Source organism: Podarcis filfolensis (genome assembly GCF_964270895.1).
Source record: "Podarcis filfolensis genome assembly, chromosome: 4".
NCBI classification, from domain to species: domain Eukaryota; kingdom Metazoa; phylum Chordata; class Lepidosauria; order Squamata; family Lacertidae; genus Podarcis; species Podarcis filfolensis.
Window position 1 is genome coordinate 95919477 of NC_139607.1, and position 15375 is coordinate 95934851.

A 15375-nucleotide genomic window follows, 5' to 3' on the forward strand; every position below is an offset into this window, starting at 1 on the left:
GGAACGGATTAATTTGTTTTGCATTACTTTCTATGGGAAAGTGTGCCTTGGTTTTGGAACGCTTTGGTTTTGGAACGGACTTCCGGAACAGATTCAGTTCGAGAACCAAGGTACCACTGCATCACAGTTCAAGGGCCTGGATAGCTCAGTCGGTTAGAGCATGGCGCTGATAACGCCAAGGTTGCAGGTTTGATCCCCATATGGGACAGCTGCATATTCCTGCGTTGCAAGGGGGTTGGACTAGATGATCACGAGGGGCCCTTCCAACTGTATGAAGGATAGATTTTAGCCAGGCCTAAAGGGTGCAAAACAGGGCCAGAGGGAGGGCTGGCCTGGGGAGAAGAGGCATGGCTCAGAAGGAGCCAGATAGGGCTGGAGGGCAATAGTTTGCCTGCAGGTGCAAGGTTCTCCACCCCAGTTATAGCTCTAGGAGTGCTTCCAGCTTCAATCAATAAAGCAAAGGATTCCTTGCCTCCAATTAATCTGGCTGATATAATCTTAAGGCTTAGTTGTAATACTTAACAGAGTTTTTGTGTGTGTGTGCACCCGCAACTTCCCAATCTTCCACGCACTTCCTCTGGCATTTTACCTCTGCCCTTTCAGCCTCTTTATCAGATGGGAGGATACATTCAGCAAAAGAAAAACTCCGCCTAGAAAATATTAATATTGCTCAGGTTTACTTATGAAATCAGCCGGTGGAATCAGTCAATAGCAGCCAGCCTTTGGAAAGGTAACATGAAAGAGTTCCGGCTGAAAGGTTAACTTGCTTATTTTTCTTGGTAATCATTAGCCATACCCTGGAATCGTGTTCAGGACAATTCTAGCATGAAGATTTCCTATGGAGCAGAAAATATGGAGGCCTAAGCCATTTGCTGGGGGAAAGGGGGCGGGGAGAAGGGAGAATAACCCATTTAAAAGTTTACACATCTTAAATCCTTGGGCAGGCTGTGGCGTTGTTATTTTATATCTTGCTGCTGCTTTTGCAAACAGAAACGCTTAATTTATTACGCACAGTGTTTCTTTTTCCTAGGGCCGCAGTGGAATCATGCAAGGCAAACTTTAATTGGTGAGGCTGTAGGTTCAGGGCACACACCTGTTTATTATTTGTTAATCTGTTTGCTTTTGGGCATGTTCTGTCAAGAGGGAACCAAAGGTGAGTTATTAAAAGTTGTGTTTCCTTTTGACTTTGGAATGTAAGAAATGCTTGCTGGCAAATTTCACAGCGCCAATGGCAATGGCAATGGCAAATTTCACAGTGGCCAACCACCTTCTTCTTCTCCTTTGGCGATCACTCGTAGACGAGTAAGATTGTCTTCCATAAACACGGTTTTAACAGTGAGTCCGTAAGTGACTGCGGAGGCCAATTCTGGATCCACAGGTCCTCTTTAAAAAAGGTGACAGAACTGATTTTTGCGGAAACTATCAAGGCATCTCTCTATGAGCTGCGGCCGGAAAAATTCTTGCAAGGTTTTTTGCAAACCATATCTGAGGTGACCCTTCCTAAATCCAAAAATGGTTTCCGGCCTTCTAGGGGACAGTGGACATCATTTTCACCGCTCGACAGCTTCAAGAAAAATGCAGAGAGCAAAACCAAACCCCTGTATTAGACGTTTATTGACCCGACTAAGGCTTCTGATGCTGTAAATCGTAACGCCCTTCTGAAAATTGGCTGCTCAGATAAATTTGTGAATATCCTTCGGCTCCTCCATGATAATATGACGGCAACAATCGCAGATAACAATGGCTCTCAAAGTGAATCGTTCACAGTGGGATCAGGTGTTAAACAGGGTTGTGTTATTGCCCCAACTCTATTCACTATGTTCATTGCCATGATCCTACACTTTGCCGAAGGGAGACTCCCCACCGGAGTAGAAATCATATATGAAACAGATGGAAAGCTCTTCAGTCTGAGCAGGGTGAAAGCAAAGAGTAAGGTTACCGTAAATGGTGGCAGCCATTTTGGTTTTGCATTCATTGGAGGCTGGATCTGCTGCTCTGTGGACCTCGACACCTGAGGCAGTCACCTCACTTAGCCTCGTGGGTGGGTCGGCCCTGATACTTCCACTGTGGGAGACAACATTGCACCTGAATTCCAGTTGCTTGTTGTTGTTGTTTAGTCGTTTAGTCGTGTCTGACTCTTCGTGACCCCCTGGACCAGAGCACACCAGGCACTCCTGTCTTCCACTGCCTCCCGCAGTTTGGTCAAACTCATGTTGGTAGCTTCGAGAACACTGTCCAACCATCTCGTCCTCTGTCGTCCCCTTCTCCTTGTGCCCTCCATCTTTCCCAGCATCAGGGTCTTTTCCAGGGAGTCTTCTCTTCTCATGAGGTGGCCAAAGTATTGGAGCCTCAACTTCACGATCTGTCCTTCCAGTGAGCACTCAGGGCTGATTTCCTTCAGAATGGATCGGTTTGATCTTCTTGCAGTCCATGGAACTCTCAAGAGTCTCCTCCAGCACCAGAATTCAAAAGCATCAATTCTTCGGCGATCAGCCTTCTTTATGGTCCAGCTCTCACTTCCATACATCACTACTGGGAAAACCATAGCTTTAACTATACGGACCTTTGTTGGCAAGGTGATGTCTCTGCTTTTTAAGATGCTGTCTAGGTTTGTCATTGAATTCACAAATGGGGAGAGCACTGCTGCACCCAGCTCCTGCTTCTTGCCTCCTCTTTGGGGCATCAGAATGTCCACTGCCAGACCTTAATGCAGGGGCAGACTTCGGTAACCTGGCACCCTGAGCAAGGGCAAAATTTGGTGCCTCCGCAATATTTCCTATTTTCGCAATCATCACATTGTAGAGACCACGGGGGTCATCTACTCCTACCCCCTGCGATGCGGGAACCTTTTGCCCAACATGGGGCTCGAATCCAGTACCCTGAATTTAAGAGTCTCATTAGTACGTTTCCAAACATAATTCAAAGTGTTGATGCTAACCTTGAAAGCCCTAAACGGCCTTGGCCCTGTAGACCTGAAGGAGAGTCTCCATCTCCATCGCTCAGCCCAGACTCTGAGGTCCTCCTCTGAGGGCCTTCTGGCGGTTCCCTCCCTGCGAGTAGTGAGGTTACAGGGAACCAGACAGGAGGGCCTTCTTGGTAGTGGCACCCTCCTTGTGGAACGCCCTCCCACCAGGTGTCAAGGAGATGAGTAACTATGCAACCTTTAGAAGACATCTGAAGGCAGCCCTGTACAGTGGTACCTCGGGTTAAGAACTTAATTCGTTCCGGAGGTCCGTTCTTAACCTGAAGCACCACTTTAGGTAATGGGGCCTCCCGCTGCCGCTGCGCTGCCGGAGCACAATTTTTGTTCTCATCCTGAAGCAAAGTTCTTAGCCCGAGGTACTATTTCTCAGTTAGCGGAGTCTGTAACCTGAAGCGTCTGTAACCCAAGGTACCACTGTATAGGGAAGCTTTGTAATGTCTAATTATTTTATATATGTTGGCAGCCACCCAGAGTGGCTGGGGCAACCCAGTCAGATGGACTGGGAATAAATAAATAAATAAATAAATAAATAAATAAATAAACCCCGCCCATCTGGCTGGGCTTTCCCAGCCACTCTGGGCGGCTTCCAACAAAATATTAAAATACAGTAATGGATCAAACATTAACAGCTTCCCTACACAGGGCTGCCTTCATATGTCTTCTAAAAGTCTGGTAGTTGTTTTTCCCTTTGACATCTGGTGGGAGGGTGTTCCACAGGGCGGGTGCCACCACCGAGAAGGCCCTCTGCCTGTTTCCCTGTAACTTGGCTTCTCGTAGTGAGGGAACCGCCAGAAGGCCCTCAGAGCTGGACCTCAGTGTCCGGGCAGAACGATGATTCCTTTGGGAACAGAGTTTGTTAAAGCACCCCTTGTCTCACCTTGCATCCTGCACATGCTCTGAAGTTCACTATTTTGTGCATCATCAGCTTGGCTCCCTGTGGAGGAAGCCAGCAGTACCACTCTAAATCCGGTGCTGCCAGATAAGGGACTGGAATGGACCCCTTTCCGCTTGACCCAGGAGAGCTGGGTTCTTATGAGGCAAGGCTCCTGGGATCCGTCTGCAGTGGCGCTTAAGCCTGCGCGCAACAACCTGCGGCTTCTTTCCACGCTCACCCGCCTGCCCTCTGGCGTTTATTTCTGTGCACGGAAGGGGGAAACGCGAGAGGAGTTTTGCTGCAGGGGGGCCTGCAGAGGGACAGTGTTGTGTGTCGCGGGGGGGGGGGAATCCTGGGCAAATATATACTCCCCCCCCTCTTTTTTTGTCAACTCCCCGCTGAACAGATCAAACACGTTTTATTTGTCCTGTATTTTTTTCTCTCTCTCTCCAAGGCAGTAAATCCCGCACGTTTTTGTTATGCTAATACGGGCTGACATCACCACTCACATCAAAGCCCCGAGGAGCGCATAAAAGCAGGTTCCGTCAGCCGGAGAAGAGGCATAAAGGACTTTTGCAGCTGTGGAGCTGGACGGGGGTTTAGGAAGAAGAAGAGGCGATCGCCTGCGACTCAGGAGCCACACACACACAGAGAAAAAGACGCGCACTTTGCAACATCTTCCCAGAGCCTCTTTTGCATTATTATTATTTTTTTGCAATCATTTTTCCCCTCCTTCCCGATTTGCTCCTCCGCTCCAACTTCCCAGCCGTCTCTTTTTCTTTCTCTCTCTCCAAATCCCTCGCCCGTCCTAGCTGTGTGTTTTTCAGTTTAACATCTATTTTCCCTCCGGCTGACCTTCCTGCACTCGGGAACCGTGTTTGGGAACCGTATCTTGGACTGCTAACATCTGCAAAACCGAGGCGTTCTCTCTGCCCAGGAAACATTTGAAGAAGCGGGGCTGTTGAAGCGATCGCCCACCTCGAATCCCATTCCTTCCCCAGCCCAGTTTTTGGAAGACGATTTTGGAGAAGGGACAAGGAAGATTTCCCCCGGCCCACCGCTGCCAAAAGGTAAGGAGAAGCGAGGAACTTTCTGTTGCTGTTTTTTTTTTTTTTTTTACTAGTGAACGCTGCGATCCTTTGAGGCTTGGTTTGGGTTGGGGAGAGGAGGGTTCTAGTAATTCCTGGCTGAATGATCTGGGAGGGTGAGGAGATCGACTAGATCCGGCTTGCTCGGAAAGTCTGGGATTTATTCATTGACTGAAAGTTGATGCGCCCGGATACCCAATTACGCTTAAGCGGCGCTGTGTGGTCTGCTACAATGAAACTGACAAGACGGCGCTGCGTTGTTTCGGAGGGTGGAAATGCAAGTCCGTGGAAGCTGTTTATGTTAGTGTGTATACACACACACACACACACACACACACACACGTTTTATTTATTTAAAACAGCCACAGCTTTGTGTGTGTGTGTTTCACACACCCCTTGACTGGCGACAGTTGGCCAGTTTTGCAAAACAGGAATGGCAAAAAGTCAGGGTTTCCAAACCCGGAGCGGCGACGCGTGAGCAGAAAGCGCAAGCGTTTGGTACTTCGGCCAAGAGGCGCGTTGCGCTGCTGCAAAACCCCCGCGTTTAAAAGGGGTCGGGGTTGCTGAGCCTGCATGTAAAGCCCTCTTATTTTTAAAAGAAGTCAGCGTTTTTGTAAAAAGAGAGAGCAGGAAATGCGACGCGATGTGGTTATGGAAGCAGATGCGCCGTGGCTTGCCAGGCTGCTCTCTGGAGAAAGAAACTGCTGCTCTCGTTATCTATATGCTGGGAAACTATCTCTAGATGCGGATTATCCGGACGTGCAGACAGAGAGGGGTCCGCGTGTGACCCGCTGTAACACACACCTGTGGCTCTTAATAAACAAGCGCCTTTCTTTCAAGTGTAACCTCTGATTCCGGATTGCTTGAAATATAGAAGAATAGTCACGTTCCTATTTCCGAACACACAGAACCAGAATTCAGGAAGGCCCCCTTCCCCTTTTAATATAACGCTGCCAACATTTATTCTGCCTTTGCGCCACAATGTACGTCACTTTCTCGAGGGAATGCATTTTAATTGGATTCGCCCTCCTCGCGATATCACGAGGTCTAGAAACTTGGAGCGCAAGCCATCAAGAATGCCTGTTGCATAAGACCCTTTGAGCTCTCCTGCTCTCAATGCGAATTGCGCTGGAGACATCCCTAGATAATATTCTGGGAGCAAAAAAAGAAAAAAAGGAGCTGTTGGCAGTCAGGTGGCAAGCTTGCTGACATTTAAACTGGAGCATTTCTACCCAGAAGTGGTAAGCCCCGTTGCACCCAATGGGACTTCCTGGTGTAAATGTGTATAGGATTCTATACCCCTAAACGCACTTGTTGGACAATATTCCATTGAACTCAGTGGGAATTAATTCTGAGCAACCATATGCAGAGTTGAGCTGGGATGCTGTTCATTGGAAGGTGGGGGGGCGCTTATAAAATGGGTCCTACTCATGAGTAAGCATGCATGGACTTGGGCTGCCAGTTTGGTAGATAGCTGACAGTGGGGGCCCATCCATGATCTAGGGATACTTTTTTGGTTTGTAAGCTGCACTCAACTCAGCTGAACTTCCTCCACCTTAAATATGCCCAGAATTGTAACAGCACTCTCGTTTGCTTATTTATCGAAGCATTTATAATCCGTACTTTTATACGAGTACAGAAATGTGCTGCGCAGCATGCAAGAATAGAGCAAAATGAATAAAAGCATCGAGAAAAAGAAATCCTTTAAAATGCCAATTAATATAACGACCAATTATTATTAGTAGTATAAAATATGCCTCGCATTTTTACGAAAGCACACAGTGGCTCTTGCAAACACCCGCAAGCAGAAGGCAGGTGTTCCTTGTCCCTAAAACAGCTGGAAAGGCAGGTTCATTTTGTTGCCGTTGTTAAAAACTGATGATAGGCACGATTCAGGAGGTTTGACTGAGCCAGCAAGCTTTCGAAGGTTGTGGGGACCCTTTAGATGAAAAAGGGGGTGCACTGAGAACTGGGGGGAAACAGTAGATGCTGCAGGAGGGTGGACTTCTATGGGGCGGCAACATGATCTGTTTAACTGCGTCCCAGGCAGACGGCAATTCACCTAGTAAAGACAAAACGTCATGGGTGCAGACTTTTGGGTGTTGGAAAATATTTGCTTTCTTTCTCCGCCTCCCCCCCGCCAACCACTCCACAGATGTGATTTCATAGGAGTCTGGATTTGCAAATCCAAACCTGCGGTCAGGATGAGCCAGATATAATTGCTGGCAGGCGCGTCCCTGTTGTGAATTTTGCAAAGGGGGAAAGCGCATTCTGCATATTTATATTTTAAATTTCCAGACTGTCCTCCATCTGAGGAACACAGGGTGTGTTTTACAGTGTGCGAGAACACAAAAATACTTTCCATAGAAACCTACAAGAGAAAAACAACAAACCTCCGTCGGCCTAACAGGCTATAAATGAAACTTCATCAAGGTTTGGGAATCTGGCTCCCACCTCTTACATTTGTATTCTGCCTTTTATGTATGTGTCCTACGTGTGGTTCTCAGAGAGCTGACCTAGACCTGCTTATTAGGTTCAGAAAGATGGTAGCCCCACGCGCCTTCAGGCCGGTCTTTAGCTGCTTTCTGACTGCATTCAAGGAGAGCCGGCTGTTTTTCAAAGGTAGGATCAGGCTCACAAAACAAGCTTTTCTGGCCCCGGGCGGCTGTACTCTAATTCAAACTGGGGTGTGGCTGAATATATTTTGCCTTTGAATACTAGGTGCTGGGTGCAGAGAGGCAGGTGTGCTGTTGCTCTCATAGGTGCCCAGGGGCTTCCTAAAGGCATTTGATGTTCTTACGTTGCATGAAAAAGAAAACTGGTTTTTCAATGGGCAGGGCTGTAGCTCAGTGTTGCATGTGCAGAGGACCCTGGGTTCAATCACTAATGGGCAGGGGGAGACTCTCTCTGCCCAAGACCCCAGGGAGCTGCTGCCAGTCATTGTTGACAATAATGGGCTAATGCACCAGTGCTTTAACGCAGTTTCCATGTTCCTAAAGGTAAAGGGACCCCTGATCCTTTGGTCCAGTCGTGGCCGACTCTGGGGTTGCGGTGCTCATCTGGCTTTATTGGCCGAGGGAGATTCCGGGTCATGTGGGCAGCATGACTAAGCCGCTTCTGGCGAACCAGAGCAGCACACGGAAATGCCATTTACCTTCCCACCGGAGCAGTACCTATTTATCTACTTGCACTTTGACGTGCTTTTAAACTGCTAGGTTGGCAGGAGCTGGGACCGAGCAACAGGAGCTCACCCCGTTGCGGGGATTCGAACCGCCGACCTTCTGATCAGCAAGTCCTAGGCTCTGTGGTTTAACCCACAGCGCCACCCGCGTCTCTTTATATAAGGTAGCTGCATGCTTAAGCCTTCAATACACTGTGGTACCTCGGGTCACAGACACTTTAGGTTACAGACTCTGCTAACCCAGAAATAGTACCTCGGGTTAAGAACTTTGCTTCAGGATGAGAACAGAAATCACGTGGCGGCAGCGGGAGGCCTCATTTAGCTAAAGTGGTGCTTCAGGTTAAGAACAGTTTCAGGTTAAGAACGGACCTCCAGAATGAATTAAATTCTTAACCTGAGGTACCACTGTATATTCTGGGTGGTCTTCAACTAAGTTTTTACTCAGAGTAGACCCGCTGAACTTAACAACCGCATCTAAATTGAGCTGGGCTTATGACTGTTTTCCCTTTGTGGAGAACGGGAGCACAACTCCATGCAATGGGAAACATAGCATGTCAGGGAGGAAAGTTTGGTTTCGTCTTCTCTCTTGATAAGCTGAGGAAATAGCTCAGTCGGTTAGAGCTGATAAGGACAAGGTTGCAGGTTTGATCCCTGTACGGGACAGCTGCGTTGCAGGGGGTTGGACTAGATGACCCTCAGGGTCCCTTCCGACTCTACAATGCTATGATTCTAAGCTATTTATTCATGGGCTGCAAATGGTTTTGTTGGGAAGGGGTAGCCAGACAATGCAACCCACCCCCTTCTGTAGCCTGAATTGGTAGTTCAAGACATGCTTTACCATATATATATAGTTGCCGATTGTGTAAATTGCCCCCAAATTATTCTTACATTTTGTCGAAGGCAAAGTGCCACAGACAGGATTTCTCCTGAACTCCAAAACATCTGGTCCTGGCAGAGCTCCATCCTGCAAACTTTCAATGACTTGGAACTAGATGTTAACAAGAGTAATGTCATCTTGCGGCTGAAAATATAATCCCTGTCTCTCTCTTTCTTCCCTTGTCTTACATAACATTTAGGGAGGCATGACACGAGAGTTAATTAAAGGAATGTTTTCTTTAAAACAATCCATTAGTTTAACATCATTTATATCCCGCTTTTCCTCCCATAGGAGATCAGAGCAGTATACATTTTTGTGAAAAAATGTTGATATATGGATGTAACAGCCAATAGGAAACAGTAGCAAGATAACACAGCGCCCAAAATATCTTCAATATCTGATTAAAAAGCAAAGCTTTTAACTTCCCTCCTTAAATATAAACAGCCAGCAGCCTTGTAATTGGCATTTTTCATGAATTCAAAATGGGGGGAAATCAGTGATCAAAATCAGTTCAGCTTTGAAATGGGTGGTTGAAATCAGTGCAGTTTTCAAATCCATGGTCATAATCAGTGCAGGTTTGAAAGGTCCAGCCTGTCATTTTGATTCAAAAAGACACCCAGTTGTAGCCAAAGATAGATGAAAACCTGCTGCTTGATCTTCGGAACCCATGGACCAGAGCACACCAGGCACTCCTGTCTTCCACTGCCTCCCGCAGTTTGGTCAAACTCACGTTGGTCGCTTCGAGAACACTGTTCAACCATCTCATCCTCTGTCGTCCCCTTCTCCTTGTGCCCTCCATCTTTCCCAACATCAGGGTCTTTTCCAGGGAGTCTTCTCTTCTCATGAGGTGGCCAAAGTATTGGAGCCTCAGCTTCAGGATCTGTCCTTCCAGTGAGCACTCAGGGCTGATTTCCTTCAGAATGGATCGGTTTGATCTTCTTGCAGTCCATGGGACTCTCAAGAGTCTCCTCCAGCACCAGAATTCAAAAGCACCAATTCTTCAGCGATCAGCCTTCTTTATGGTCCAGCTCTTACTTCCATACATCACTACTGGGAAAATCATAGCTTTAACTAGACGGACCTTTGTTGGCAAGGTGATGTCCTTTATTAAATGGCTCAATAAAGCTGCCTGCATGTTTCCCCCAAGCAAGCATCAACATTTCTTTCTCCCTGCACACCAACATTTGCCACCGCCCACAAATATGTCCATTTCCTCTTTTTAAAGCCAACAGCAGCCAAAGCTATCTTTTTCTACAAACTCACACAGATGTGTTTAAAAAGGGGGTTGGGGGACAACTCAGCCAAAGACAAACAGGGTCAGGTTAGTAGCAGGAGATAACAAGCCACTTGTTCCTGCCTTGACTTGTGACCTGACTTTTCACCTTTGTAAACAACACATCCGATTTCACCACCCCATCCCTCATCCTTTCCTCCCCTTAGAAATTCCTCTTCAGGTTACACCTTTAGCTCCCTGTGACCTCAGGGTATGCAAAAGGAGCTTGCAAAATATGTGACACATTTTTCTCCACCTGCTGATGTTTTGATCCTAAGAATCTCCATTCTGGCAGAAATACTGGTCTTCTAAAAAAAATAATTAAAAAATGGTCTACATGCCACCCCATAAAATAAAGTTTTCTGATGCCTTGCAATAAAGAAGAAAAAGTCCAATTTACAGTGGTACCTTGGGTTACAAACGCTTCAGGTTACAGACTCTGCTAACCCAGAAATAGTACCTCAGGTTAAGAACTTTGCTTCAGGATGAGAACAGAAATCGCACGGCGGCAGCGGGAGGCCCCATTAGCTAAAGTGGTGCTTCAGGTTAAGAACAGTTTCAGGTTAAGAACGGACCTCCAGAACGAATTAAGTTCTTAACCCGAGGTACCACCGTAAATAGAAAATAAAACATAACAGTTGAATCAAAAGTTGCAATGGTGGAAGAAGCCCATTGCACTCCCAAAGTGGAAATAGAAATTTTTTAAAAAACCCAAGAGGCCCAGACTAGCTATTTAAAATTTGTGTGAATCCAAAGGTCTTCATCTGGTGTACAAAAGGTTCTTCTTATATGGCATGCTGGATGAAGCCAAAGTCTCATTTAGATCAGCATCCTGTTCTCACAGTGGCCAACCAGTTGTCAATAAGCGAGCACCAAGCACAAGAGCACTCTACCCTCCTGGCTTTTCCTGCAACTGGTACTCAGGAGCATTGCTGCAGGCAGAGCAAAGCCATCGTGACCATGATAGTAGACTTTCTTAGGTAGACTGGGTGAGTCTTTGTTCATCAAGTGCAATTCTTTAAAATGCAATCTGTCCAAAATTAAGCACCACCGCTGGTCCCATCACCTCCTGGCAAATAGAAGGGGAAGAAATTGAGGCAGTGAGAGATTTTACTTTCTTGGGCTCCATGATCGCTGCAGATGGTGACAGCAGTCACAAAATTAAAAGACGCCTGCTTCTTGGGAGAAAAGCAATGACAAACCTAGACAGCATCTTAAAAAGCAGAGACATCACCTTGTCAACAAAGGTCCGCATAGTTAAAGCTATGGTTTTCCCAGTAGTGATGTATGGAAGTGAGAGCTGGACCATAAAGAAGGCTGATCGCCGAAGAATTGGTGCTTTTGAATTCTGGTGCTGGAGGAGACTCTTGAGAGTCCCATGGACTGCAAGAAGATCAAACCGATCTATTCTGAAGGAAATCAGCCCTGAGTGCTCACTGGAAGGACAGATCCTGAAGCTGAGGCTCCAATACTTTGGCCACCTCGTGAGAAGATAAGACTCCCTGGAAAAGACCCTGATGTTGGGAAAGATGGAGGGCACAAGGAGATGACAGAGAACGAGATGGTTGGCCGGTGTTCTCGAAGCTACCAGCATGAGTTTGACCAAACTGCGGGAGGCAGTGGAAGACAGGAGTGCCTGGTGTGCTCTGGTCCATGGGGTCACAAAGAGTCAGACACGACTAAACAAGTAAACAAATAGCATTTAAGGAGAGAATAGACTTTGGATGAGTCATCAGGCAGAGCCATCAGGAATAAAACCCATCACCCAATGGAATAAAAACACAAATTCAGCCCATTTTAGTCCCAAAGACTAAACTAAGGCCAATTGATTTCATTGTTATTGGCCCATTATTCAGCAGTTAATGATAGAGATGATTGGGAAGGAATGCATAGCAGCAGATCCTGTTCGTTTTGTTGAATTATTTGGAGAAAACAGTGCAATGTTGGTACGTTACGGCTGGTTTTTCTCAGGATCTGCGCTCTGCAAATTGGGCTTTTGAGTTTCACCTCTGGAATATCGCAAACTGCTGCTTTAAGAAACAGCAGCAACAGGAGCCCGTGTTGTTAAGAAGCCCAAATCCATCAGAGAGATAGAGGCTCCAAAATAGCCCATTTCAAGCAGTGCAGCGAATGCTTTAAGGAGTGAAGTTTTCAAGTGGGGCTTCTTTGGGGCAGAGATAAAAGGCATTTGAAACACTCCAGTGGCAGCAGAGGCAGAAGCTGGGATAAAAATGGCCAGCGATGGACTGAACTTATCTCTGCTTGCAATGATTGGGGATATTTTTTTAAAAAAGAAGTTAGAAGAGGAGGTCTGCCAAGACAAGTCTGCTCTTTATAATGGCACTTTTCCAGGAACGGCGTTTGGAGAGAGTAGATTCCGTGGCCGGTGGGACTCCCTGGACGAAAACTTTCTAACACACACAGCAGAGCACAGCTCTCTCCTCCAGAGTCATGCTCAGAGATTGATCTCCCCTGACTCTCCCAGGTGGTTCAAACGCACTCATAAAAAGTAGGGTGTGTAAGAGCATAAGAGCAGCTTGGCTGGATCAGGCCGAAGACCCATCTAGTCCAGCTTCCTACGCTTACCAGTGGCCAACCAGCTGCCTATTATGGGAAGGCTGAAAGCATAACTAGAGAGCAACAGCAACTCTCCCCAGCAGGAATGCACATTCAGACAGTGGAGGCAGAACATAGCCCTTGTGCCTAGGAGACCTCCAGGTGTCCCTATTTTCCAGGGACAGTCCTGGATTTACAGAAGCCGTCCTGGTTTCTGATTTGATCCTGGATGTAGAATGTCCTGCTTTTCCTTAGGACATCCCTATATTCATCAGAGAAATGTTGGAGGATATGGAATAGGACGTCCCTATATACACCAGGGGACGCAGGTGGCACTGTGGTCTAAACCACAGAGCCTAGGGCTTGCCAATCGGAAGGTCGGCGGTTTGAATCCCTGCAATGGGGTGAGCTCCTGTTGCTCGGTCCCTGCTCCTGCCAACCTAGCAGTTCGAAAGCACGTCAAAGTGCAAGTAGATAAATAGGTACCGCTCCGGCGGGAAGGTAAACGGCGTTTCTGTGCGTTGCTCTGGTTCGCCAGAAGCGGCTTAGTCATGCTGGCCACATGACCCGGAAGCTGTACACCGGCTCCTTCGACCAGTAAAGTGAGATGAGCGCCGGAACCCCAGAGTCGGCCACGATTGGACCTAATGGTCAGGGGTCCCTTTACCTTTACCTTTATATACACAAGAGAAATGTTGGAGGGTATGTAAGATGCATCTGTTCACTGAGGCTCCTGTAGATTCCAACACTTTTAGTGGTTGTTTGAAGTCTCCTGTATCATGGAAATTGTTCAGTCAAATAGTTATCTAGCCTGATTATCGTCTTTCAAAGCAACTACGCTATTCCAAACTTAAAAATGGAAAGTGTGTGTGAAAGGGTGTGTGAGAGACAGAGTGGGTTTGATCACATTTCTAACAATATTTAGAGTGCGCCTTATGCTTTACCCACATTATCGTGTTGTTAGGATCAAAGAATTGCAGAGCTGGGAGGGACCCTAGGGTCATCTAGTCCGACCCCCTGCAATGAAGGAATCTCAACAAGATCATACATGACAGGTAGACAACTAACCTCTGCTTCAAAGCCCCCAAGGAAGGAAAGTCTACAACCTCCCGAGGGAGACAATTCCACTGTCGAACAGCTCTTACTGTCAGAAAGTTCTTCCCGATGTTTAGTCGGAACCTCATTTCTTGCCATTGGAATCCATTGGTTCGGGTCTTGCCCTCTGGAGCAGTAGAAGGAAAGTTTGCTCCATCTTCCAAGCGACAACTCTTCAGACGTTGGCAATTCTATCACCTCTCAGTCTTCTCTTCTCCAGGCTAAACATACCTGTCAGGGAATCAGGAGCAGGAGCACAGGGGAGAGAGGATTGGGAGAGCGAAGGGGAAGAATCCGAGGGCAGCGTAGGGGAGTATGACAGTGGCCCGAGAGATTCCATGAGCTTCTCCAGCGAATCAGAAGATTCCCAGAAGGGGGCGCCGATGGTCAGGGCAAGGGGGGTCCCAGGGGGGACGCACCAGAAACAAGGAGCCAGAGGGGAACCCCAAAGCAGCAGTGGAGGATCGGGACCAGTTTCCCCACCAGAGCGTAGTGGGGGGGAGGAGTCACATGTGTCAGGGGCAGTGTCTCCTCCAGAGAGGGAGTCAGGGCTGACCACGCCTCCAACGGAGGGGAGGTCAGTTGCAGCTAGCCCCCCCGATGGGGGGAAGCAGTGACAGCAGCAGTGGAACGGTCAGGAGGAAAGCTGCTGGCTGGGCGCGCGCGCCAAGTTCAAATGTGCAGGCGCGCGGAACAGCAGGAGACCCGGATGGGGAACCAGCTCCTAAAGCCCGCCGGAGGGAGGGAGAAGGCTCAGGGGAATCAGCGGGAGAAGAGGCTAGAAAGGGCGGAACCCCGGCGGGCAGGCGGACCCAGAGGAGGAAGGAGCAGCGGAGAAGGTGGAGCAAGGCTAGAATCTTAAATTGGTGTCAAGGGGGAGGAGACTCAGACGGAGCATCAGTGGTCTGACACTTTAGACGTGGGGCTGCGCGCTGCGGCTCTGGAAGTGAAACTGAACTTCAATAAAGACTTTTATACTTAACAACGAAGCAGTGTTGGTCCTTTGTGAGCTGGGACCTAGGGTAGCTCTGACAATACCCAACTGCCTCAACAGTTCCTCATCAGTGTGGGAATGTTCAGGGATGCAGGAGAGGATATATTGTTTGATTATAGCCTTTCCAACTTGTGTAAACAAGTTCACAATTTAGCAGAGCAACATTCCCCTTTTTAAACTCACAGCGGATGTGTTCGATCAGGCTCTCTAAAGCCTCTATAATAACTGTTCTGGTATTTCCCCTTTTCCCTCATAAAAGATAAGACACGACACAGTCTTCTATAAAAGTATAAAAAGAGTTTACTCACTCACATTCTGTTCACAACTGGATCCCAGAAGACAGACTTAGCTTAGAAAAGTAACATACATCTGGACACTATCTCATAAGGAGACAGTCCCTTTGTCCTCTCTTGGCTGGAAGAGAGCATCTTTGGCTAAGCAGATGTTGCTTCTT

The 15375-nt window shown here is 47.5% G+C and overlaps 1 protein-coding gene across 1 annotated transcript in view; it reads left to right on the forward strand.

Moving 5' to 3' along the window:
* The first annotated feature begins 1042 nt into the window (after positions 1–1042).
* The window catches only part of WNT11 (Wnt family member 11), a 62121-nt gene continuing 47788 nt past the window's right edge, over positions 1043–15375 (forward strand). Inside the window, exons 1-2 of the mRNA XM_083610057.1 lie at positions 1043–1153; positions 4312–4927. The gene's annotated coding sequence lies outside the window, so the exon portion shown is untranslated. The remainder of the gene's footprint in view (positions 1154–4311; positions 4928–15375) is intronic.